Source organism: Ceratotherium simum, chromosome 10 (assembly GCF_057802395.1).
Source record: "Ceratotherium simum simum isolate JZ-2026a chromosome 10, ASM5780239v1, whole genome shotgun sequence".
Taxonomy (NCBI): Eukaryota; Metazoa; Chordata; class Mammalia; order Perissodactyla; family Rhinocerotidae; genus Ceratotherium; species Ceratotherium simum.
Window position 1 is genome coordinate 46,206,934 of NC_141909.1, and position 27,305 is coordinate 46,234,238.

Sequence of the window (27,305 nt, forward strand, 5' to 3'; positions counted from 1 at the left end):
GTGCTTCTTCCTCACATTACCTTCTCAAGTCGCCTTTCTTTAAAATAATGTTCCAAAGAATCCTTCAATAAATGCTATTGACTCCAAGTGGCACAAAGATAGGCAACTTTTTACCTTCTATCTTTTACTTTTCCTGTTTCTTTTCAGTTTTTTTACTCATTGTCTTATTGACCTTTGTTCTTTTATCCAGTCAAAACCAACTATTCACCTGTCGCAGACAATAATTAATTCAAGAGTAAAAAGATTATTAAATCCAAGGAGGAGAAAAATCATCTCTACCCATTCATCCATACCCAACATGGCCATTTTGAAATTCTTTGATAAATTCTACAATTTGGGTATCATCCCTCAAAAAGTCTACCTGTAAAAATGCCCATTAACATCTGACATTGTTACCGGTATCGACACATTTAACCACAGGGCTGGTGCTAGCTTTGCCACTGCAGGCATTCTCCCACTAAAAAGATACAGGAGTACTAGCCTGACAGAGCTAACTGAAGCTCATTCCTGATAGACAGTAATTCCACCATCAACCCCCAACATCAGATAGAATTAATTCTAAGACATTTGTCAATATAAACTCTACCTGGACACAGCAACCAAAGAGGATGTGCCTTTAAGAAATATGGAATGAATGATTTCTCAAAGGTAAAAGAGCAAGTGAAAAGAAATGTAAATTGTAGAGTGCAAAAGAAAATAGGTGATTAAAGTTGATAAGCCTATGAACAAGGTCAAGGAGATAAAAGTCAGGAAAGCAGACACACACACACATACATAAATCAAAGCAAGAATGTGTTAACAAAATTAGATATTATTAAAAGTTTAAGACCATGGTAGTGCTAAACTACAATCATGAATGAAGGCAAGTAATTTAGTGGGTTACAGACAAAAAACAGAAGTGTTAAATATGTAGATGAGTCAGTAAGAACAAACGGATGAGAAGCAGGAATAATAGTACAGAAGTAACTATGGAATACAAATGCTTGCAGTCAGCATAGATGGTTAAAACACTGCTTTAATTCAAAATGGCTAAGTTGATTTCCTTACTATCCTGTTAATTTTTCACTGTTCATAGCAATTGACTGTATCTATCATTAATCATCTTACAAATTCAGGTCTACAAATATTGATTAATCCCCTATTTATGTGAAAAGTATTATGTGAATTAGTAATAAGATTAGTAGAATGATGAAAATTAAACACCTGCCTTCAAGGAGTTTACAATCTCATACAGCATAACACAATACATAAACAGCTACCATACAAGGCCAAAATAATTACAAAGGAAATGTTATAGGGGCTCAAAGTGGCTAGGGGACAGAAAGAGTGCATAGAAAGGGGTAGTATGAGCAAAAACATAGAAGTAAAAAAGTGTGAAGCACATTCTAGAGGTAATAACCTGGCACATTCTGGCTAGAAAATGGGGAAGAAATGAGAGATAAGTAAAGGTTGAAACCAATTTTAGAAAATAACAGTGCTTGAAGGGATATGGGTGACATATTAAATGCTGATTGAGTAATTACAAAAACACAACTTTCAAAATTCCTATACAGTGGGGAAATAGTATGCAATGACTAATAAAACACTTCGTTTTCTAGAACGGCAACTCTTTAGAATTAAAAGATTATAGGATGTCAGATGAACTGGAATAGTTCCAGTTAAAAATAAAGTTCACGTCTTCAATTTTACAGATGAAGAAAAGAGGGCCCAAAGATGTTAACTAAACTTGCCCTAAAATACAAATGCAATGCAAAGTTAAAACAAGACTACCTCCTAACTCCCAGGTCAGCAGTCTTTTCATCACAACACACCATTTTTATTTATCAACAACTAATGCTAATATTAGGAATATGATCATCTTTTCACAAACAAAAGCTAACAGCTATACAAATCAGTTTCCTACTCAAGTAGACACACTTCATCAACACACACAAAAAAAGCACAAGTAGGCAAATTTAATCACTGAGCTCTAAAATATATCAAAAAAGAACAGGTCTAGTTTCAACTAATACTAATAATCAGAGATTCAAAAATTGTTATAATAATAAAAAACACCTCTCCCTACAAAATATAAAGAGGGAAAGTCTACCTAACAAAAATTCTAAAGACAGAAACCACAAGGGAGTGGAAATTTGACTTTATCCATGTATAAGTCAAATATCATGTGATTTCTTTTAAATAATGCCTGTAGAAGGGCTCTTGAATATGACAAATTCGAAAATGTGGCTCCGTCTCGATTTCCAAGTTTTACAAGTCTCCCTTACTTACCCTTCATATTTGGAAAAATCAAAGGACTTGATCCTCACAGCTTTACTCTAATTATCAAGGAACAGGAGACCCCTTCACAGCTCTCCTCAGTAACATCTTGGTGATCCTTTTGTAAATACTGGACTGTTTTCACAGAAGAACTGAATCTAAATTAACCATAACATGGGATTTACAAATTAATCTTTTTCTTTTAAAATTCCAATATTTCATTAAAACTCCAATATTATCAATGAATAAAACAAGTGATAAAAGTAAGTCAAATGCCCAAATTGGCTTCAAGGTGCATCACAGTAACACAGTAACTGAAAAAACAATACAACGTAAAATTCACCAGCCTTAATGTGGTCATTGGGAAAGAAAGGAACTGAAATTTGGAGCATGCGTCCCAGATCTGATCCCTGTGCACATCTACACGATGGACTTCCAAGGAAGAGAATTATAATCAGTTCCCATGTGCCATCTTTGAGCACGTAAAACCCAAGGGCATGAACCCTAAAGAAGAAACGAACCTCAGAGAGCTCTTGTTTACTAAAACAGCCTGTGAAAGCATACATTTTTTTTTTTTCTCTCCAGTGGAGATTTGGGAACAGTAACATTATAAAAACACTCATTACTATTCTAAACTAAAAATACATCTGAATACATTTTATTGACAAGCAGGGCACTAAAAGGCTAAACTTCTGCATGATACTCACAGAATAGACTAACATTTCCTACTAATTTTACCTTCAAATAATGCCATTTTAAATCATAGTGTAATAAGTGCTCAAATTTTTTAAAAAAGATTTTAGCAAGTGCTTCCTTTTTCATAAATAGAAGACGTTAAAATACAGTCTTAGTCATTTAATGTGTCATCCTGAGCAATTCTTTTTACTTCAGAAGTAAAAGCTTTCAAGTTAATTTTTATCCACCAATTTGGGGGAAAGGGGATTTCCTATTGCAACTAATGAATACATATTCAATAAGAAGGGTCACACAGCCTAAGCGCCACTACCAGAACCATCTTCATCCCATGTTCAGATGACACTTGGGCATATAAAACAGACATGCCCAAACTACAGTTCAAGAATCTCTATTGACAGCAAACTGAGATAAAACAAATACTATCATTTTAATCTCATTTATTCGATCCAGATAGTGGTTCATCATTACCATCTCTCACTATCAGTAAGGGAAAAGAGAGCCAATTTTCCTTCACTTTATTCCTCAGAAAGCAGGTAAAATCCTTGAGTCTAACTTAATCACTGGCTATGATGAATGGATAATGAGGAGAAACGAGACAAACTGAAGAGTACATGCCCCATCTAAAGGGGGCGGCCATAACTCAGCTCCGGTTGACTGTCTGTCTGTCTGAGGATAGGTAAAACAGTCATTGTCAGATCTTCTCATTTTTAGCTTTTAGTTTTTTTGTAAAGCAATGTGCAAGTCAAAGAAAACATGTTTCAGCTTGCACATGGCACACACAATTTGTACTTACTAATCATATTAGTTTATTTATCTGCTTGTTTGCTCCTATACGCTTCCAAGTTGTCTTTGACGTGCAAGGTTGTACCATGTGTCTATCAAATAACATAATATTCATGGCTGACATCCTTTTCAGGCAAAAGAGAAAAAGAATTTTGTCTTTTAGGCCACTTTGTATGATTCTTGGAGAGCAATGAACATAATTATGCACTGTAATAAATGTTCTTACCAGAGTTGTCTACATCAGACTGAAAAGTGTCAAATCACGTAGTTTGGCCTAAATATTTTACAAACTAGACATATACAGAACTCACCTTTACCTCCGATTTCCAGACTACATATACTTTTTAGGGAGGAGGAATGTTCTAACTGGCCAGAAACACTAAAAAGCAAACATCAAGTTTTCTTCCCCTCTACCCACTTCCACCCATCCAAGCAAAGAATGTCCATTCAAGTCTGAACTGAGACCTGAATTCCCAAAATAATCAAAGACAGAATCTATTATTACACATATATATTAGGCTGATGACACATGGAAATTCTTTAAAATGCCACTGAGAAAACCAAGAATGAAAAGATTCTTCCCAAATGGGTAGGGACTCAATCAAACAATAAAGGAGAAATCTGGATGATGACTCACATGGTAATCTTAATTGTCTCTGAATAAAACCCAAATCAAATGTCCTTATGTGGTTTTGGGGTCTATGATCTATATGTGACTGTTTACTACCACATGGAGATTACTGGCCCACATGTGTTATCCAGATACCAAAATGGGAATTTAATAAATGAATTTCTGCTTAGCCACAAAGAAGATAAAGATAACTGTCAATTACCCAACTGCAAATACAGAGACACCTGAGAATAAAACATAACAGATAATTTAAAAATCACTTATATTAAAAGGTATCTTTGACTTTATCAAACATGGAAGTTGCCAACCTACTGCAAATTCCCAAGGCATTAAAAAATAATTTTTAAAAATCACCCAAATAAAGATCTCTCTATTCACTCTGCCTATCCTGTTTTCAACCCCCCAGTGTAAAAGGATTGTGATGTGCCTGCCAAAATATCTGGGGTTTGCTGTTATTCTTATAGGCTCTTACTATACCCAGCCAGAGACACTGAAATAATAACTTGCTAATTCCCTCCTCTTGGGCAGAAGAAAATGGCTTATAAATTCCTATTTATGAATATTATTTGGGAAAATACAGTATTTAACCATACAGAGTAATAAGATTAGTAAGGTAACAAGGCTGATAAGAATTTGAACACAAAATTTGCTTCAGATGACCTGGTACACATGAAATCAATATATTCAATACAGTTTATAAATACATTAGGGGGGGAAAATATCACCAACAAACATATAAATTGGTATACTGGCAGTAAGATGAATGAATCCATGGGATTCCATGCCTAAATCTCTATTAAGCACAGCAAATAGAAGGATCAGAATTCTACTAAAGGTAATTCAGAAGAGGGAGTACTAGGACACACAAATGGTGAAAAATGAAAAAAGAGGTCTTTTATTTCATTTCCCTTAGCAACCAAAGTACTACTTCTATCACTATCATTTTCTTTCCCTCTTCAGATAAAGTGGCCACCTACAAGGCCAAAATGAATACCACAATATTTATGCTAAGAATTACAATAAGGACCTGAATCAACTCCAGCCTAAAATTTAATTTTGTCTGTGAATGAATCAGATGAATAAAGTTTCATATTATTTAAAATATCTCTCAGTGCAAGAACTTAGTGTTGATCTTAATCAATATAATAAACTATTTTCAATACAAGATTTATTAAAAAATAAACTACTTTTAAAAATGCTTTATATTTTCAGTTTTTAGTTTTTATGATTTCTTTGCATGCACAAATTATATTATTTCCACCATTTAGCTAAACTATGATATTAAATTGTTTCCACACATACATACTTACACACACACAGACACACCAGGAAATCCATTCTAATTTCTTCTACACTAATTTTTCAGACTGTTATATTACAAAAGTATAAACACCAAAAGCAAAAAAATCACCATGAAACTTTAACATTTTTTTTTTTTGAGGAAGATCGGCCCTGAGCTAACATCCATGCCAATCCTCCTCTTTTTGCTGAGGAAGGCCGGCCCTGAGCTAACATCTATTGCCAATCCTCCTCCTTTTTTTCCCTTTTCCTCCCCAAAGCTCCAGTAGATAGTTGTATGTCATAGCTGCACACCCCTCTAGTTGCTGTATGTGGGACGCCGCCTCAGCATGGTCAGACAAGCGGTGCGTCAGTGTGTGCCTGGGATCCAAACCCGGGCCGCCAGCAGCAGAGCGCGCACACTTAACCACTAAGCTATGGGGCTGGCCCCCCTGAAACTTAAACAGTTTAAATGCAAATGTTTATAAAATTAACCTGCACAAAAACTGAAAGGATGAATATGCAAAAAATAAAGAAAAATTTACTCAGTACTATAGAAGTTATCTCTCTATCTAAATAAAAAACTTCTAGAGTAGATCCTGAAGCAATATGAAATGCCTTGATATACACCATGATTAACACTCATACTACTCAAACTTCAACATTTCATTGGCCAAACAAAATATTTTTGGCCCATCATTAAAGATTGAAAGGTAGAAATTAGAAAAATACTAGGGAAAAACTTTTGTATAGTTATATCTAATTTAAAACATTTAAAAGTGTTTAAATTCTGAAAAATTGAAACCTAGACTTGTTTTTGTTAAGCACTTCCTTAAAATGCTGAATATTTATTAGATAGATAATTATGAAGGATGTAGTACTTGAAAACACCACTAGATGACAACCTTGCTTCACAAGTAAAAATATTATCATACTATTAGAAGCTAAGACTCCAAAAATGTACTAAATTAACTTTAAAATAAAGGTTTCTGACATTTATTGTTTTTTTGTTGGGGAGTAGAGATATCAAGAATATAAAATAGACTATTACAATTTCAGAATTTGTGTTTGCTATAAAGATCATTCAGTGTTTTAAAAAAACTCATTTAGTATGCATTCAAGAGATAGCACCTCATAAGAAAAAAAAAATGAAGCATATCAAATGACAATTTTCTTTCCTATTCTCTCCTACGTTCATCCTTTGGAAATAGAGACTTATAAAAAGTATACATAAATTATTAGACTAACGTTTTTTGCTGTGAAATAGTTACAAGAAGTATTTTCAACATTCTTTCAGTTGCTTTTCTCTGACACCAAAATAAATAAGCATGACAACTTTAAGATAATAACTATCAGAAGACAGGTGACAATAAATCACAAACTTCTATTTTTTATGACCCATTTTCAGATATTAAAATATTTTCCCCATACGTTAACCAACCTAGGAAGACAGTGACCCTGGGATGCTTATTTAGTACAAAAAAATTATCACAACTGAGCAAGTAAAAACTTGTAATTCCTTTGAAATTCCATAATTGATATATTACAAAGAATAGTGGCAATGGGAACCTAACTATGTTATTACTCATTTTTGCAACCCAAGCCTCCACGTAAATTTAAAAATATAAAATGAAGGCCTGGATATTTTTACTTTCATTGGAGGTTATAATTTATGTCCTTACTCTAATTCAACATTTTCATACTTTAATTCAGATGTAGAGCTGAGGTTATTCTTTAATAACTTATATTTTTAAATGTAGGAGTATTAGATATTTCTGTCATCGTTTCCTCAGCACAAAGGTAAGAGCTATAAAACCATACATCAGGTGGAAAGGCTCACTTCAAGCCTGATGCCTCGTATACTGACTACCGCAATACAGCATCGGTGCCTGCAGAGTCCAACCCAAGGGCCTCCCAGGCCTACCCCCAGGAGACTGTATACTCAGTTTCCATAAGAAATGCTATTTAAAAATGTAAGATTTCATAACAAAAATTAGATGGCATTTTACAGATAGCTTGGAGAAACTGTTATCTGATCTGTACTTTTTTGTGAGACAGAACTAGATGCAAATCTCAGCCTCACCCTCTAATACATATGGGATACTTACTTAATCTTTCTGTGCCTCAGTTTCCTCCCCTACAAAAAAAATGGAGGCAATACTGAAAATACTATGGAGTTGTTCTAAGAATAAATGAGACAGCATGAAATACCTAGTATATGCTTGGTATAAAGTAGATGCTAAATAAATATTAGTTTTCTTCCTTCTGAAACACTACCCTTAGTGTTTATTCTGGAAAATATTTTCAAAACCTAATGATACTCAAAAATGCCTTCTGAGTTCTTAGAAGAAAGGAAAAGAATGAAATTGGCCTAACAATACAGGGAATTTCCTCAAAGGTTACAACCAATAATCAAAAATGTCGTATGCTTCCTTATTAGAAAGGCTGAACTACATATTTTTAACGTGCTACTCACACAGAGTTCACTGAGAAATGAAGGAAAGTGTTAGCAAGATGCAAAAAAGTGTATTATTTAATTTGTTGAAATCTTCCAATTTTACATATATGGATGAATATACATAGTTTTTAATAATAAGTTATTCCATGAGACTGCAATCATTTCTGCCCCGAACAGAATTTCCAAGGCAAAATACATTGCCATCGTTTTTACCCAATCTACCATTTATTTCAAAATTTAAAATAATGACATCAAGAAACAGCTAGTAAGTAACAAGTTTAAAATGCTATATCACAGAGAATTACAATTGTAATATCTAATTTTAAAATTAGACATTTTACAATTTACTTATAATTTATTTAAACTAATGTCATTCATTCAAAACTTTAAAAATGAAAATCTACTATTTCACTTATCATAGGCAATTATGGCAAATACCTATTTGTTTCTAGTATATGCAATCATATATTTTAACATCTAATAGCATAATTCTCCATAAATTAAAATAAAATGAAAATGAAAGAGGACTAAAATCAAAAAGGGCAGTCACCTAAACATGCTACTAAATTAAATAAGTACATGTTAAACAAAAGAGTGAAAGAATCTCACATATCTATATCTTAGCCAATAAATATGAATAATTTTAATTTTCATTTCTTTAAAATGCATCTTAAACACAACATGCTTGGTGTTGCTTAAATTTTTGAAATCGAAATGCTGTAAATAAATTAAAAGTTTTAATTTTGTACCTTAGAACACATAATTTAAATATATCCCATATCTCTTCAGTAGTGGGCTAAATAGTGTTGCCGAAAAAGATATGTCTGCGTCCTAATCTCTGGAACCTGTGAATGTTACTTGATTTGGAAAAACTATCTTAACAGATGTAATTAAGTTAAGACCTTAGATTATTATCCAGGTGGGCCCTAAATCCAATGACAAGTGTCTCTTAAAAGAGAGAGGCAGAGAGAGTTCTGAGACAGACACACAGAGGAGAGAGACACACAGAAGAGAAGGCCATGTGAAGATGGAGGCAGAAGATGGAGGCAGATGGAATGATAAGGTCCCAAGCCAAGAAATGCCAACAACCACCAAAGCTGGAAGAGGCAAGTTACTGATTCACCCCTAGACCCTCTGGAGAGAGTATGACACACCTTGATTTCAGACTTCTGGCCTCTAGAACTGTTAGAGTACATTTCTATTGTTTTAAGCCACCTAGTTTGTGGTAATTTGTTACAGCAGCCACAGAAAACTAACACACCTAGTATGAACTTAAGTCATTATCTGAGAAGTATTGATTCAATTAAACACAAAAACTATATTTTGAAAGGTCATCCTTTAGATTAGAATCTATGAAGAAGAACATTTTCTATTCAATTTAAATGGCTTGATTCACTAACTCTTCCTGAATGAATTCTTTCATGAACTTGACTAATTTGTTTAAGTCTATAAATAATAAAATACAAACTGCACAGAGTTATAATAAAAAGTGAAAATGGCCCTTCCCCAATTCTTCTTCCAAAAAAATAAACATTATTAACAATCTTAGGTATATCCTTGTAATATACATACACATAAACTGGAGTGGAATTCAGAGGAAATATTTGTTTATTTATAAAAATAGGCTCATTTCATACAAAAGCTTCTGCAATAGATCTTTTCATTTAAGAATATATCATGGCCAATTTCCCTGTCAAACGTATAGATTTCCCAATCTCACACTTTTCTTTTTTTTTTTAAGAAGCACCAGGCAATTCTAATCTTTTTTTTTTTTTTGAGGAAGATTGGCCCTGTGCTAACATCTGTCGCCAATTTTCTTCTTTTTCTTTTTTTCTCCCCAAACCCCCGTACATAGTTGTATATCATAGTTGTACAGTTGTAGCTCTTCTATGTGGGATGCCGCCTCAGCACAGCTTGATGAGCGGTAAGTAGGCCCGCACCCAGGTTCCGAACCAGCGAACCCTGGGCTGCCAAAGTGGATCGTGCGAACTTAACCCCTATGCTACCGGGCCAGCCCCCTCATCCTTTTCAATAGATGCACAGTATTCCCTTCCATACAGGGGCTATACTATAATTTATTTTAACTATCCGGATTGTTTCTGATTTTATATTAACAATACTTCCTTGAGTATATTTGTAGACACATATTAGAGCATGAATAGTAATATTTTTATAAGATATATTCCTAAAAGTGGTTCTGCGGGGTCATATTACATGTATTAGACTGGGGAAAAAGAACTTTAAACTCTAAAATTATGAATTATTCTGTGTTTTTAGAAATATTTAAATATTTTAACAAAATGATTCTTTTAAAATACTTTCTTATTTTAAGAAATCTTACTTGTACATCAAATATCCCTGAAGAGCTTTACAAATAACAACGCATTTTCAATGATTGAGTAAAAATTCAGATAAATGATATGATCCTTCCCTACCCTCTCTTAGAATCAAGTGTGTTAAAGTTTACATATTTGACTCCTGTGATTCTCATACCTATTAGATGTGTGTGTTATCATCCCCATTTAAAAAGAGAGGAATCAATACATGATCTCTAAAGTACCAGTCCTGGGTATGATGGAGTAGGACCCTCCTTGACATATGATGACCCCACACAGACAGAGAAAAGAACTAAAAAATACAAAAAGCAACAAAAGCTAGTGGAGAATAAGCAGAAAGCACTGGTGGAGAATCACGCTCACTTGGTTAAGGAATAAAAGGAGCTGCAAGTAACTTCTGGTCTCTGGGGCTTTTAGCCTAGGACAAAGTGCAGACAAAATGGTGGACATAGCAGCAGGTGTGCACAAGGACATACTCACAATCTTTCTGGTCTGGGGAACAGAAAAGGGAAGTGGGGAAACCAGGAGCACTGAAGAGTGGGGGGGAATCCTGCAAGGGAAAGACCCAGAGAGGGGATTCCCCAACTCTGTCTACCCACATCTCTGACTGATCTCTGAATGACCCATGTGCAGAACAGACTCAAAGCAGCCCAGCTCAAGACAAAAGATTTGAACAGAGAATACAGCTATTGCACAACATAGGAGTCTGCAGTTCATGCCCAGCCAAAAAAAGTACCATCTATAACCTAGGAAACAAGAATCAGCCTCGAAAAGCAACAGAACCAAAATCTCCACACCTTAACAACCCATAATACCCAGAATACAATCCAAAATTGCCCAACATACAAAAAACCAAAAATGGAATACATTCTCCAGAAAAAAGAAAATCAATCAAATCTGATCCCAAGATGAACCAGATGTTGAAATTAACAGACAACAATTTTAAAGTAGATATAACTATTCTCAATTAAGAAAAAAAGTTTTCAATACATTAAATCTGAGCAGAGAAATGAGAAGTCTCATCAGAGAGATACAAACAAAACATCAGTGGTAATTCTAGAATGAAAAACTATTTCTGAAATGAAGTGGAATTAGCAGCAGAATGAACACAGTGGAAAGAGTGAGTGAATTATAAGACAGATGTTGCAACATTTCTGTATTTCACATGAGGTAGTACATTATTAACAATAAAAGAACTGTGAAAAGTTAAAGATATTATGTACTGTAATCCCTAGGAAAACCACTACAAAAATAACCCAAAAGAGAAATGATAGTATATGTCTATACAAAAATGTGTGCAGGAATGTTCAAAGCATCATTCTTTATAATAGCAAAAAAAATGTAAGCAACCCAAAAGTCCATCAACTGAATGGATTTGTTTTTAATTGTGATATAATTATACCATAACAAAAAGGAATGAAATAGCAATACACACAACGGCATGGATGAATCTCAAAAACATGATCCTAAGTGAAAGAAGGCAACACACAAAAGACTATATACAATGTGATTCCATTTAGATAAAATTTTAGAAAAAGCAAAACTATAATGACAGAAAGCAGATCAGAGGTTGCCGGGGGCCAGGGGTGAGGGAGGGGATGAAATGCAAAGGGACTAGAAGGTGAAAAACCCATTTCCACAATTGGATACAATTATCAAATTCATCAAACTGAACTCTTAAAATTGATTAATTTAATTGTATGTAAACAATACCTTAATAAACATAAAAGAGAAGAAAGGAATTCGAATTTCAGAGAAGTTTGCTAATTTACTAATGATACACTGTAAGTGGCAACACTGGACAAAACAAAAAGCCTTGACTGAGTCCCTGGTCCAGACTTCTTTACATTATACCAGTACTGCCTCATAGCTTTTCTGTTATTAAAAATGGTGATAAAATATATATATTCAAAATATAAAATTTAATCAACAAGATGTGAGGAGCCTAAAATTAAATACAATCAGAAATTAATTATATTTTATATTTTAAATTAATAACCTCACTGAAATAAAAAACTAACCCAAGTAACATTAAACATGGTAATTAAAAACCTTCTATGAAAAGACAAAAAAAAAAAAAAAAACAAATCCTGTACTCTATTTAGTAGGTTTCTTTTTCCCCAGTGGTATGTAAGTAGGCAACTGTGAAATTACTTTGAGTAAATGAGCAAATACACTGATGACGTTGGGAGCGAAGGTTATCACTGTTTGAGAAGGGAGAAACAAATATAGATGGGAGAAGGCTAGAAATAAACCTCTGGTGTTAAACTAGAAATAGAACTTTCAGGATAAACTCATGATTTTATATTTATATATCAATTTATTCATTCTTATGTGTGTGGATTGTCCAGAAACAGCACATGCCTCATGTAATAGTTACATCTTCATTAATCTAATCATAAAAGAAGTCCTGATATAACTCAATTTTAAAAGGGCAATAAAGCACTGTTTTATAATATCTGGCATATAAAAATTAGGAACTGTTACAGATTAATAAAATTTCAACATTATAAGCGCAAAGTCATCACCATTTTCAATAACATTTTTCCCACTTTAAAGATGTGCATATGGGGCCGGCCCTGTGGCTTAGTGGTTAAGTCCGTGCGCTCTGCTGCTGGCGGCCCGGGTTCGTATCCCGGGCGCGCACTGACACACCGCTTCTCCGGCCACGCTGAGGCCGCGTCCCACATACAGCAACTAGAAGAATGTGCAGCTATGACATACAACTATCTACTGGGGATTTGGGGGGAAAAATAAATAAATAAAATCTTTAAAGATGTGCATATGAACAAAGACGATATTTAATCAAATAATTCTCACACATACTAAATACGTGCATTTCTAATAAACATTTATGGTAGTAACAATCCTAAAATGAAAAAAAGCCAGGCTGGCCAGAGGTCAGGTTGTATAAGGATGCATTATTTTAAATGCAAGCCTATACAAAAGCTGTATGTTGACAAAACTGTATTTGAATCTTTTTCTTAACTTCTATAATTTAGAAAAACATGAAACCCACATTTTGGCAGTGCACTCATGATGTATGTAATATTTAAATAAAGACTCAGATCTTGTTATTTTATCTGTCAAAAAAATCTGATACTTCGTTGCCAACAGACATAGATACAAATATATTTCTAGTGTATATAATGGCACTCATAGATGTCAATTATGTTACAACAAATAGGTTACAATAATTTGGCCTTTTACAGGGCCAAAAATACATTAACTAGGAATTTTTTTTTTTTTTTTAAGTCTCCTTAAAGCTAATTCAAGAATTCTTTTCTCCTTCCCTCAGCAAAATTTTTATTTGGGACTTATTTATCACCACAAGTAATACAAAGTTAAAAGTTCAGATCCATCTTCAAGAAGTCTATGGTCCAGTGAACTGGTAGACATGAAAACAAGAAGCCATGATGAAAAGAAACAAAAGTGTTCTAATGTATCCTGTATGAATAAGATGAACGGGACAGTTAAATCTGCATGGAAAGATCAGGGTAGGAAGCGTAACTGAGATTAGAAATGGGCTGAGATTAGAAAGAATACAACTCTGTAACTAGGACACAAACAAGTAATCCTTAGACTTTCTTCTCAGTGGCAACAAAACTATCAGTTATTTCTGAGAATGATAAACCTTGCACGACTGAAAAAAGCTCAGAGGTGTGAAATAGACTTGCAAATTTCAGTAGTCAAAAGTATTTTCTATGGGGGCCGGCCCGGTGGCACAAGCAGTTAAGTGTGTGCGCTCCGCTGTGGCGGCCCGGGGTTCACCAGTTCGGATCCTGGACGCACACCGACACACTGCTTGTCAAGCCACGCTGTGGCAGCGTCCCATATAGAGTAGAGGAAGATGGGCACAGATGTTAGCCCAGGACCAGTCTTCCTCAGCAAAAAGGAGGAGCATTGGCAGATGTTAGCTCAGGGCCAATCTTCCTCACAAAAAAATAAATAATCTTCCTCACAAAAAGGTAAACAAATAAAATAAAAGTATATTCTATGTCCAGGGGCTGGCCCAGTGGCGAAGTGGCTAGGTTCGCGCGCTCTGCTTCGGCGGCCTGGGGTTTGCAGGTTCGGATCCCAGGCGCTGACCCACATACTGCTTATCAAGCTATGCTGTGACAGACATCCCACATGTAAAGCAGAGGAAGAGGGGCACAGATGTGAGCCGAGGGCCAATCTTCCTCAGCAAAAACAGGAGGATTGGCAGCGGATGCTAGCTCAGGGCTAATCTTCCTCAAGAAAAAAAAAAAAGTATATTCTATGTCCAAATTGTAGCATCAGTAATATATTTTATAACTGCAATGTTAAACTGGTATATTGCATCATAAAGACTGCAATAAGTAATTTTATATCTTTCCCAACTAGCAGTTTCCTTATTTGAAAAATACGGAATTTCTTACATTACCTGCCTTAATCAAGGAAGATCTCACTTATAATTGAAGCATATTAATACAATTCTAAAGTAGTTATTATTCTACAAAATCCAGTAGATCTCTGTTTGCCAAAGCAACTAGTCTCAGTAACAAATAAGTTTGGCAACATATCATATTGTCCTTTAAGAAAGTCAAAAGACAAGCTAACATAACATATTAAATGCTCTGAGAAGTCTTGCAATAAACAACATCTTTGTTATCCTTGTTTTTTTTTATAGCTGAATAATATTCCATTCTACATATACACCTCATCTTCTTTATCCATTCTTCTACCAATGGATACTTAGGTTGTTTCCATGTCTTAGCTATTGTAAATAATGCTGCTATGAACATGGGGGTGCAGATATCTTTCCAAGTTAGTGTTTTCATTTCCTTTAGATATATTCCCAAAAGTGGCACTGCTGGATCATATGGTATTTCTATTTTTTATTTTTTGAGGAACCTCCATACTGTTCTCCATAGTGGCTGTACCAATTTACAATCTCACCAACAGTGCACAAGGGTTTCCATTTCTCCATATCCACTCCAGAATTTGTTCTCTCTTGTCTTTTTGATGATGGCTATTCTAACAGGCATGAGGTGATATCTCATTGTGGTTTTAGTTTGCATTTCCCTAACGACTAGTGACGTTTAGTATCTTTTCATGTTGGCCATTCACATATCTTCTTTGGAAAAGTGTCTATTCAGGTCCCTTGCCCATTTTTTTAATTGGATTATTTATTTTTTGCTATTGAGTTGTATGAGTTCTTTATACATTTTCGATATTAACCCCTTATCATATATATAGTTTGCAAATATTTTTTCCCATGCTATAGGTTCTCTTTTCATTTTGTTAATGGTTTCTTTTGCTGTGAAGAAGCTTTTTAGTTTGATGTAGTCCGACTTGTTTATTTTTTATTTTGTTGATTGTGCTTTAGGTGTGATTTTTCTTTTAATACAGAGTTAATTAGACAACAGAATCTACTTTCTTATTTAACATCCACAGAACGTATTTTCTGTTAGCATATCAGTATTTGATGATTTAACGCTATTTGTAAGTAACTCTAAAAGTCTCAACACAGTAATGTGTAATTTTGCTAAGACACAAACTTCAAGCATGTCTGTTGAATGGCTGCTTTGCGGGAGTGAGTCACAGAAGAGCTTAGCCAACCACCAGATATTCACATCTCAGCAAAGCTTCAGTACTCTACAGTGGTATTCACAAAGGAATCAGGCCATATCCTTCACCAATATCAAGGTCTACCAAAACTCCTATAACAGATTAAGAATATATTTTAAGCACCATGACTATTTCCCTGCATTGTAAAATGAAAGTATTAAGTAACACGATGTATAAATTAGGCCATATATATAACTAAACTTAGGATGCCTTACAGTAATACAATAGCAGCAGCTAACCCTGTTTACTATGTGCTAGACACTGTTCTAAGTGCTTTGTGTTTATTAACTTATTTAATCCTCAAACAACTCTGTGAGGTAGGTACTATTATTACTCATTTTAGAGATGAGGAACTTCAGGCACACAGAGCTTAATTAAGTTGCTTGTGGACACACAGCTCGCAAATGACAGAGCCGGCACGCTAACCCCATGAGTCTGACTCCAGTCTATACTCTTAGTAACCACACTTAAACCCAAGCAAAAAAATGCTCAGAGTCTGAAGATGTGGATTCTGCACTAACTCACAGTGTGACCTGAGATAAGGAACTCACGCTGCTGTGCTTCAGGTTAGTCAAATAGAAAATAAAAGCTAGAAGAGATGATCTTTAATGTCCCAGCTGGTCTGAGTCATTAAAGACTTCTGAAGTCATAATATTATGCAGCTTCCAACAACTTTAGGTCCACCTTTCCCGGCTTGCTGATCTTTTTCCTCTGTTTCTTCAATCATTTCTTTGAAAGTACCTCAGCACACCACTGTAAAACTCGAATTTTAATAATCATGATAATATTGAGAGAAGTTTTGCTTTTGCAAAAATAATCCTTTCCTCAGACCTCTTTCTTTTCTTTAACTACCACGTGGATCAACTAGGAATGCTTTTGGCTGCATACAACAGCAAGCCAGACTGGAGGGAAGCAATATTGGAGGCTAAGACTCCAATTAGGAAGCTACTGCATCAATCCAAATCAGAGATGGTGATGGCCTGGATTAGAGCAGTGACAAGGAGGGTACAGATAAGAGGAAAGAGGCATTTAGAGATAAAAATCTACAGGACCTGGAGACTTATGGGAAATGAGGGAGAGTGAGCATGGATGGTGAGAGTTATTAATGAGGAACAGTTTTGGGGGAAAGATAATAAGTTCAGTTTGGGACATGTTTGATTTGATATGTCTCCAAGATAGCCAAGTGGAAATGTCCTGCAGGTAGCTGAGTTCAGGAGAGTTGTCTGAGCCAAAGATAAACAACTGAGAGTCATCAGCATGGAAACAGCAATTGAGGCAATGAGAGATTATGCGACCCAGAACAAGTATATAAAGTGAGAAGAGAGGAGCCTCTAGAAGTGCAACTTCAAGCATGCACTAAGTCCTCAATAAATATCCGATGAGTGAACGAAAAAAGACAAGCAAAGGAAGAAGAGCCAACAAAGGCGCCTCCCAGGCACAGAGGAAAGTGACCGGGCACAATCTGGCCCCAGTCATCCATTCCAGCCTCATCAGACATGTCACCCCCGTGCCCTCACAAATAAGTTACCTTAGATTACACCAAGCTACCAACTAACTACTCCAAAACCAAAACCACGCCATTCACCACTAACTTTCTTTTCTTTCTCCCGTTCCCTCTACCTGAAACACTTTCCTCATCCTGTCCTCAACGAATTCCTAGTCGTTCCTCAAGACTGAGCTCAAAAGCCTCCTCCTCTGTTGGCTTTCGTCAATCTGGAGCAGTCTTCAACTGAATATTTTTCTCAATCACTACTCTAGCACAATATATCACTATATTTTGTTACTTATATAGAAGACCAGTCCTCTCCACTTCAGTGTTCCTCAAGGTAAGGCATCCTTAGCACTGTGCCTGCCTCGCTAGAAGTAGTTAATAAATACCTGATGAATTGAACACATTCTGTGAAAGAACATATAAGAAATAATTTAAAAAATGAACTAGTTGGGCCGGCCCCGTGGCTTAGCGGTTAAGTGCGCGCGTTCTGCTACTGGCGGCCCCGGTTCAGATCCCGGGCACGCACCGACGCACGGCTTCTCCGGCCATGCTGAGGCCGCGTCCCACATACAGCAACTAGAAGGATGTGCAACTATGACGTACAACTATCTATTGGGGCTTTGGGGAAAAAAAAGGAGGAGGATTGGCAATAGACGTTAGCTCAGAGCCAGTCTTCCTCTGCAAAAAGAGGAGGATTAGCATGGATGTTAGCTCAGGGCTGATCTTCCACACACACACACAAAAAAAATGAACTAGGTGACTTCTCTAAGCCGCTGTTTTTATCCGTAAAATGAAGATAATAGTACCTTCCTCAATGGGTTAATGGTTGAAGAATAAACGTCATAACATATGAAAAGTGCTCACTCTAGTGCCTGGCACACAGAAGAATTTAATAAACGAGCCCTGAAAAAAATAAATAAATAAAATTAGGCCTGCAAGAAAGTTTGGGACCAAATTATAGAGGGCCTAAGTATCTTTCCTTCAGTTTTCCTCTTTTCCCAGGTAAATTCTAAAATGCTAAGGTCTACCCTGGGACAGATAGCTTTGAGGTAGCCCGTTATTAAATTCTTTATTCAGAGTGAAACCCAGATGTTCTTGACACTTTGTTGTGTTTCATTCATTTGACAGTCTCCCTGTCTTACGACATTTCAGTTTGGGGCTTTAGCCATCATTAGGGTGGAACTTTTTGAAATTTTTTAAATGTCTGTTTTTAGTAGAGTAGAGTATAAATAGAGGGTGGGATTACACATGAAACAAAATAGGAGGGAGGAAAGAAGAGGAATAAGAGGAGGGAAAAAAAGGTGGAGGAGAAAAATGGTCAACATTCTCTCATCCTCCACTGCTCAATGGCATACACTCAAACTCTGGTAGGTGTCTGCCCACATAAAACAAAAAGCAAAAAAAAAAGAAAGAAAGAAAGAAAGAAACACATACACACAGAGTTTTTCTTTAAAGAAACTGAATGGTTTCTCCAGGAAGAACCAAGACAGCAAGTGTGGGTACTGGATACCACAGAACAAATAAGCCCACTTCAGTCTAGCATTTTTAGGGGTCCTAAAGTGAGTTATTAAGTAAACCACTTGGTCACGCCAGAGCAAAGCCTTTCAGTCTAAAAGCATCCCCTCCCAGGGATAGAGAGTTTTTCTCCTACCTCATTCTAAAATGTGAACTAATAAACAAATGCCATGAATAATTGGAAAAAGTCTATAACATGAAACAGAGACCAAGAATAACAAACAAACAAAAATGGCACTAAAGGAAACAAATAATTCAGAAGGAGAAAGGTTCTCTGATTACTTCCCTCAGAGAAAGTCAAGAGATCAAAGAAAAACAGAGGACCATCAAAAATATTAAAGCATCCATAAAAGAAGAGCAGAGTATTATGAAAAATATTAAGGAAGAAAGAGGGTCCCTAGAAATTAAAAATAGTAACCAAAATTAAAAACCCAACAGTAAATTTGGAAAAAATCAAAGAAAGATCTCAGGAAGTAAAACAAAAAAACAGAAGAAGATGAGAGAAAAAAATAAGAGAACCACTGAATTGTTCACTTAAAAATGGCTAATTTTATGTTATGTAAATTTTACCTCAATAAAGTATTTTTTCAAGGGGGGACTAATTGGCTAATATAACTTAAAAATTGAACATTAACTCTCAAGTGTCAGGCATGAATGGATTCTGGGGCCATAGATTATAATTTTGAAAATCTGATAATCTGAAAGAAAGAATAAGATTCTTTCTTATTGCTCCAGGATGCAGAGCACTCAGAGGAAGAAAAAAAATATGGAAAGAACTTGTTTTAAAACCAGGCTTTATAGAACAATTTGGTCGCATTTAGATAAATTTTAAAGTCTACTTCCTAAACCCCAGCAATTCTAACTCTAGGTAAGCACTCTTGACAAAAATCTCAAACACAGGTCCAAGGAGATACATATAAGGACGTTCCACAATGCTGTAATAAGAAGCATGGAAATTAGAAACAACTGAAATTGTTGATCTGTGGCAAAGTGAATAAATAAAATGTGGTATGTGGTATATTCATACAGTTGACTACCACATGGAAGTTAAAAATAAACTGTATTCACTTAAGAAATATACTTCGAGTGCCTACTATATGTCAGACACTGTTCAGGTGCTGGGGATTCCACAATGAGCAAAACGAAGTCCCTGCCCTCAGGGAGCTTACAAATAGATCTGCATATACCAGCATGGATACAGGGCAGGAAACGTCCTGGGAGGGAGGGTGGATTCTGGGAAAACTGGTACCATTTGAGAACCACTATCTTAAAAGAACTGAAGAATATGATAAAAGTAAGCAATGTAAGAAAAAAAAATAATGTCAATTAGAAATTCCAGGAAATACAAAAAGATGCATAAGAAAGAAAATGAAACCAGAGCTTGTTTACATAATTTTCTATAAAGAATATTTAGTCACAATAACAGAAACAGCATAAGTTTAATTGTGGCTATAGTGTTAACCAGTACTAAAGATATGGGAGATTTTATTATAGTTACATGAAAATAAATAAATATAATATTAAAAATAATATAATTTATTAGGGAGGGCAGATAAGTAATAGCACAAGGCTAAATATTCATCTACCACATGAACTGACAGGTAAAGAATAAAATTAAAACTTACAAGTCAAGACAGATTTTTAAAAGCATATTATTTTGAAAGAGAAAGATAACCATCAGGAACATTCAAGTTAAAGCAGGATGCGGGGAGGGAGAGCGAGGGATAGAGAAGGGACTATTGTTTTTCATAAGTCCTTCAGTATCAATTTGATTTTTTTAACTATAAACATATAATACTTTCACAGAAATTTTAAGTAAATTTTAAAAAAAATCAATGAATATCTTCAACAAGAAGAAATCCCTATTGACATAAATTTAAAAAGAACAGTATCATCAATTTATTAATATACTGAAATTTTGCTATAATCTAATTTTGTAAGTGCTATAATAGAGCCATTGATTCAATTCATTTGACAAATACTTAATAAAAACCTACTACAAATTTTGAATAGGTAAAATGAGCTATTTAAATATCAAAGCAAAGTTTAACCCTATGAGTAAGAGAGGAGAGATATTCTTGAACTGGGCAGTGTCCTGATTAAAAGTTCTATTTTAGGTAGATTTGTCTGAAAAGTATAAATAAACCAGATGGATGGAACAGAAACTGGAGGTAGAAGAATCATTTAGGAGGCTATTGCACAAGGTTTAATGCAAAGTAATAAGAAGGTGTGTGCATAATATGATGGTAACTGTCAGAACAGAGAGGAGGGAATGACGATGGGGTGGGGATGATGATGACGACGATGATAACAATTATGATGACAATGTTAAGAGTAAACATTTATTGTGCCCATAAATGCTAGATTGTGCCTATAAAAGCCAGATTACTCTAATCATTTGATATATATTATTTCATTTAATCCTCATAATAACCCTGTGAAGAAAGTATTATTTTATCCCCATTTTATATATAAGAAAATTCAGATTAATTAATCTGCCCAACGTTATACAATTAATAAACAGTGAAATGATATCTGAGAGAAACGGCAAACCTGGTAAAAGAGTGGCTAGAGGAAGTGCCGAACAGTAAACTATTAACCCGCCTTAGGAACAATGTAACTCTCAATGTACTGACCCAGTAATCAAATCATACCCTTCTTCATACCATGAACAATTTGAGGCAGAAGAAAATAAAGCAGAGAGTTAACTGAAGGCAGAAGAAAATTCGAAGAAAACTTAAAATTTCATAACTATATTTAAGGCAGATACAAGAAAAAAATCATGCAGTACTGCAATGTTCTTTGTAAAAGGTACAGGACACTAGTTATCTAAGGCCACTTATAACTAGATCAACATCTCTTAGAAAAGAATGAAGGAAAAAGATTTACTGAGCCTGTATTTTGTTAAAAATAAATAAATGTTATTTTATACTATATATAATAAAATTTAACTTTTAATTGCAAATATGTGCTCATTGAAAGATCCTCCTCTACTTTAACCCCATGAATTTAGTATTTTACCAGTTAGAAAAGCTTGGTACCTTCTGGCAACCTAAAAATTTTTCTGCACTCTTCCACTTTCCAATCATATATAAGAATATTAGACAAAACTTGCGCTGGCACCTCCTCCTGGAAGATTGTACTTTACATTTTTATCTTTCTCTGAGTAAACACTGGGCCATTCATTCCTAACTACTTGTTACATATCTGAAATGGAGGTTAGCTTCTTATTTTTACAACTAAAAGAAATTAAAATTATTTGCATTGGAATCTCATACCTTAAAAATTAATATCAAAGTCTAATTTTTATGAAAAAATATATTCTGTTGCATAAAACAATTCACAAAGAAACATTATTCATGACTACTAATCTGCACTTTAATAACCCACTATATTCACAACATTATCAACAGTTTTAGTTAATGTCAATGTAACACATGAAGTCCATTTTTATGTATAATCCCATTTATGTTACAGGAGAAACAAATACAAATAATTAGCACCCCAGAGAAATAATCTGTCTTTCTAAACATTTTAAAATTCAAATTAAAGTCTGAAAAAATAAGATCACCACCAAAGACTAAAGATTACAAAGTAGAAATCTAAAGAATAAAAAACATCGTGCTAAAAGACAAATGAAAGTACAACGGCTATAGATAACTGGAAAGCACACTCAACCTCATTATGGTCAGCTACAACATAATGATATTTTCTCATGGGTAAAATAAAGGGGTTGGACTACATGACCACGGGGTTTCTCATTTAGAAGCTCCGTGTCATGATTATCAAGAGATACATTCAAAAGTACCTTTCTTTGGTCAGTGATATTCTAGAGGAATGAGCTGGCTTTTGTTATTTCAAATTAAGAGTAGACATAGTCAATATTCTACTTGAAGTATACAAAAATTGTAGTATTTAAGGAAATTGTAAGAACAATTTAAAAAATCAAGAGAACCATTCATTGGTTATTAATTCATGTTTTCCTCACTATTAAGAGAGAAAGTTCTATAAAATTAGAAATATCAAGAAGAGAAACATAGAGTTCCACAAAACAGCAGAAGACCATCACTCTCAACCCAACAACCAAAACAAACTGGGTAAACTACAAAATCATGGGTTTTTAAACCCATAGGAAAGCTGAGGCCACAAAGAAATTTATATGAACTAGACTCTAGAAAGTGACAAGTCTTTCATAGAAGAGAAGAGACCCACAGTTGTTCCACCCTTGCTGAAGGAAGAAGAATTTACCACTTTGAGTAAGAAGAAATCAGCCAGACTTTTAACAATTTTTTTACAGCCACATATAGTCTGGCTTCACAGATCAGAATCCCAAAGATTTCCAGCCATAGGCACATCTGCAACTACTTGCCAACTCTCACATAGGTCTTCATCAAGTGCTCAAGTGCTGTGTGCCAAAAGCTGGGATCAGAAAAACAACAACAACAACAGAGAAATCCATCAGAGGCACTCTGGGCTTTTAGTTTTGGCTACAGAAGGCTGAGTCCAGAGCAGGGGACCTGAGAGGTTACCCTCTGAGCATTTCAGGCTTTCAGCTATAAATGACTGTGGGCAGGGCAAGAGAGAAGAAAGAACTTATCTCCTTCCACCTTCCCTACTCCTCTATCTCCGGGGAGGCCAAGCTTTCAACTACCAAAAACAGAGAGTGAGGTAGGAGAGCTGAGAGAAACACTCCAAGGCACTCCAGGCTTTAAGAGAGGAAACAGGCAACAGGGCTGAAAGAGGCATACAAAGTAGAACATGAACGTGAAATCTGGCAGTTGGACAGTAAAACAGAGAGAAATAGATCTCCCAGTTTCAAAGCTGGCAGCTTGGCTGTGAAGCAAGAGCAGATCTCTGGAATCTGCCAGTGCTCAGATCCCTGGTCCTGTTGAAGAGAAAGTTGTGACTGCCTCCTCAAAGCACCTGAAGCCAGTGTTGACCTAAATCAAACTAAAACTGAAAAAAGCCAAAATAATCACACATCAGATTAACTCAGCCCTCCCCATCCCACTTCCCACCCCCTCAGATCTAGAAGAAGGGCATGGAAATAAATATTATTTATTTCATTCTCTAAAGTTCTCTTATATAAAAAGTCTAGCATGCGATCAAAAATCATATGGCATATCATAAAGCAAAAATTGTACACACACACATACACACACACACACACACCAATCAAGAGATGAAACAGTCAGTAGAAACAGACTAGAGACAAGTCAAATGTTGAAACTGGCAGGCACTTGGAACTAGCTAAAAAGATCTAATGGAAGAATTGGACAGTAAGCAAGAAGAGATGAGGAATTTCAAAAGATATGTAAACTATAAAAAATAGAAATGCTAAAAATGAAAAACACAACACAAAAAGCAACAGATAGGCTTTATAGCAGACAAGATACAAAAGAAGAAAGGATTAGTGAATTTGAACATAAGTAAAAAGGAAGTAGTTAATTTAAAAAAAATAGAAAATTAATAGTACGGAAAATCCAAGATAACAGAGTCTAACTAACTGTAGTGTCACTAGAGTCCTAGAAAGAAATATAAGAAGAAATGAGGCAGAAGAAATATATGAAAAGATAACACCTGCATAATTTCCAAAAATGATGAAAAATACCAAACCAAAGATGCAAAAGCTCAACAACCCCCAGAGTGAATAAATACAATGAAAACCACAGCAAGGCACATCATAGTCAAACTGCTAGAGAAAAAATAATAAACAACAAGTCGTAATAGCAGTGAGAAAATAAAGACACATTACATACTGAGGAAAAATATAAGAATTTCCATTAACTTCTCATCAGAAACAATTCATTCCAAAAGAAAATGAAACCACATCTTTCAAGCACTAAGGAGAAAAACAGTCAACCTATAAATCTATATCCAGAGAAAATATCCTTTAAAAGAAAATGAAATAAAGAGATTCCTACATAAAAGCCAAGAGAATACACCACCAGCAGACACGCAATACAAAAATTGCTAAAAGTTATTCAGTCTTTTTTTTTTTTTATATAATTTTATTTATTTATTTATTATCCCCCTAAGCCACAGTAGATAGTTGTATGTCATAGCTGCACATCCTTCTAGTCGCTGTATGTGGGACGCGGCCTCAGCATGGCCGGAGAGGCGGTGCGTCAGTGCGCGCCCGGGACCCGAACCGAGGCCACCAGCAGCGGAGTGCGCACACTTAACCGCCAAGCCACGGGGCCGGCCCGAAGTTATTCAGTCTTAAGAGAGGATGATATCAGATGAAACCACAGGAAAGAATTAAAAGTACCTGCAAGGGTAAATATGTAGGTAAATATAGAAAATCTTTTGAAACTACCTTTACATATACATGCAAATTTTTCAAGACTATAGATTGTTTAAAGCAAAATAATAAAAATATTGCGAAGGATATATATATATGAAAGAAAAAGAACAGCAGGACAATGAGCAGGCAGAGATAAATAAAATTACACTGTTGTAAAATTGTTGCATTGTTCATGGAGTATTACTCTTTGAAGGTAGACTTTAATAACTTAAAGATTCATGCTACACTCTCTAGAAGAGCAGCCATTTAAAAAAATGACACTAAGAGGTACAAGTGAAAGTCAATACGAGAGACAAAACAGTACACTAAAAAATATGTGCTACACCAAAAAGAAGGTCAAAAAGGAGGCACAAAAAACCACGATAAACAGAAAACAATGTTGAAATGAGAGACTAAAACCAGCCATATTAATAACTATATTAAATGAAAGACTACAATCAGCCATATTAATAATCATATTAAATAATGAATTAAACACTCAAGGCTTTCAACTACTAAAAGCAGAGAGTGGGGCAAGAGAATTGAGAGAAGTCCCCTGAGATGCTCAAGTCATTCAGCTACCAAAGGCTTACAGCTCTCAGGAGAACAAGGAGAAAGCATTCCAAGGCATTCCAGGCATGCAAAGCAGGTTGAGGAGAGGCAGCAGGGACAGATTTCCCTCTAGAATAGTTATATCAACTTGCATTCACATCAGTAACTTACGAGAGTATCTGATTCATCAGCCAACAGAATGTTGCCATATATTTTTCAATTTTTTGCCACCCTTATAGGTGAGAAAGGATAATTTGCACTTCTCTAATTATGAGTGTGAACAATTTTTTATGTGTTTGAGGGCCATTTTTATCTTTTTTGTGTGTGCATTGCCTTGAATGCCATGTCCCCATTTTTCTATCAGGTTTTGGTCTCCTGCCCCTTAATTTCGAAGAATTCTTTTATATACTAGGAATTCTAGCTCTATGTCTGTTTTACAGTTTGTGTCTCCCAGTTTATCAGTTGTCTTTTTATTTGTTGACGGTGTTTTTTGTTGTGCAAACTTTTTTTTATTTTTATGTAGGCAAATTTATCAATCTTTTATTGCCTCTAGATCTGATTCCAAGTTAGAAATTCCTTCCCTATGGTAAGGTTGACGAGGAATTCACCCATGTTTTCTTCTACTACATGTATGGTTTCAAGTAGACCATCTAGAGTTTATTCTGTGTATGAAGTGAGACACGGATGTAATTTTACCATTCTTCAAATGGCTACCAAGTTGTCCCAGTAGCACTGCTTTTAAAAGTACATCTTCATTGTCATGCTTTGAGATGTTGCCTGTGCCAGTTATCAGTTTACCGTCTTTCAACTCCAAAGTTAGCTTTTGTTTCCTGAATTGTGAAAATGAATCTGAGCCCTTTAAATATATTCTCTTTGCCAGGTGGCACCATGTTAAGCTTTGTCAGTAGAGGGCACTGGGGACTGCAGGATGAAAGAGTTTTGCTTCCTGGTTCCAGTGTGCTTGTACAACAGATTCCTGTATTGCACAGCGGCCAGTAGCATCCATCACCCAGCACCATGCCTCAGGTGGTCACATAGTGGAGAGACCCAGATAAGATTTTTCCCTGTGAACAGCTTTCCCTGACACCTTAGAAGGTAGATTTCCAACAAGTTCCAAAGGAGTGATTTCTGGCAAGTTCTGCCAGTGCATGTCCACAGCGACTTCTCTCCCATTCAGTGCCTTGTTCAATGAGGTCTGAATCGCAGCCCTGAGGACAGGGGAAGTTCTTCCTCCCTAGGGGCAGTAGCTGCTCGTTATATCCACTATTCCTATATTCTTTGGAATTCTCTTTACTTATTATTATATAAGCCCTCATTACCCTGTTCTCCTGTTACAGATCATAACTTTTATACTAAATTTTCTCTGTTCAAATTACTGTGCTGGTTTCTCTCTCTCCTTATTGGAACCAGACTGATACATTACTTTTGCC

At 35.3% G+C, this 27,305-nt stretch overlaps 1 protein-coding gene across 6 annotated transcripts in view; it reads right to left on the bottom strand.

The window, feature by feature from the left end:
- Nucleotides 1–27,305, bottom strand: part of TDRD3 (tudor domain containing 3) — a 173,907-nt gene that overhangs the window by 122,022 nt on the left and 24,580 nt on the right. The window lies entirely within an intron of this gene.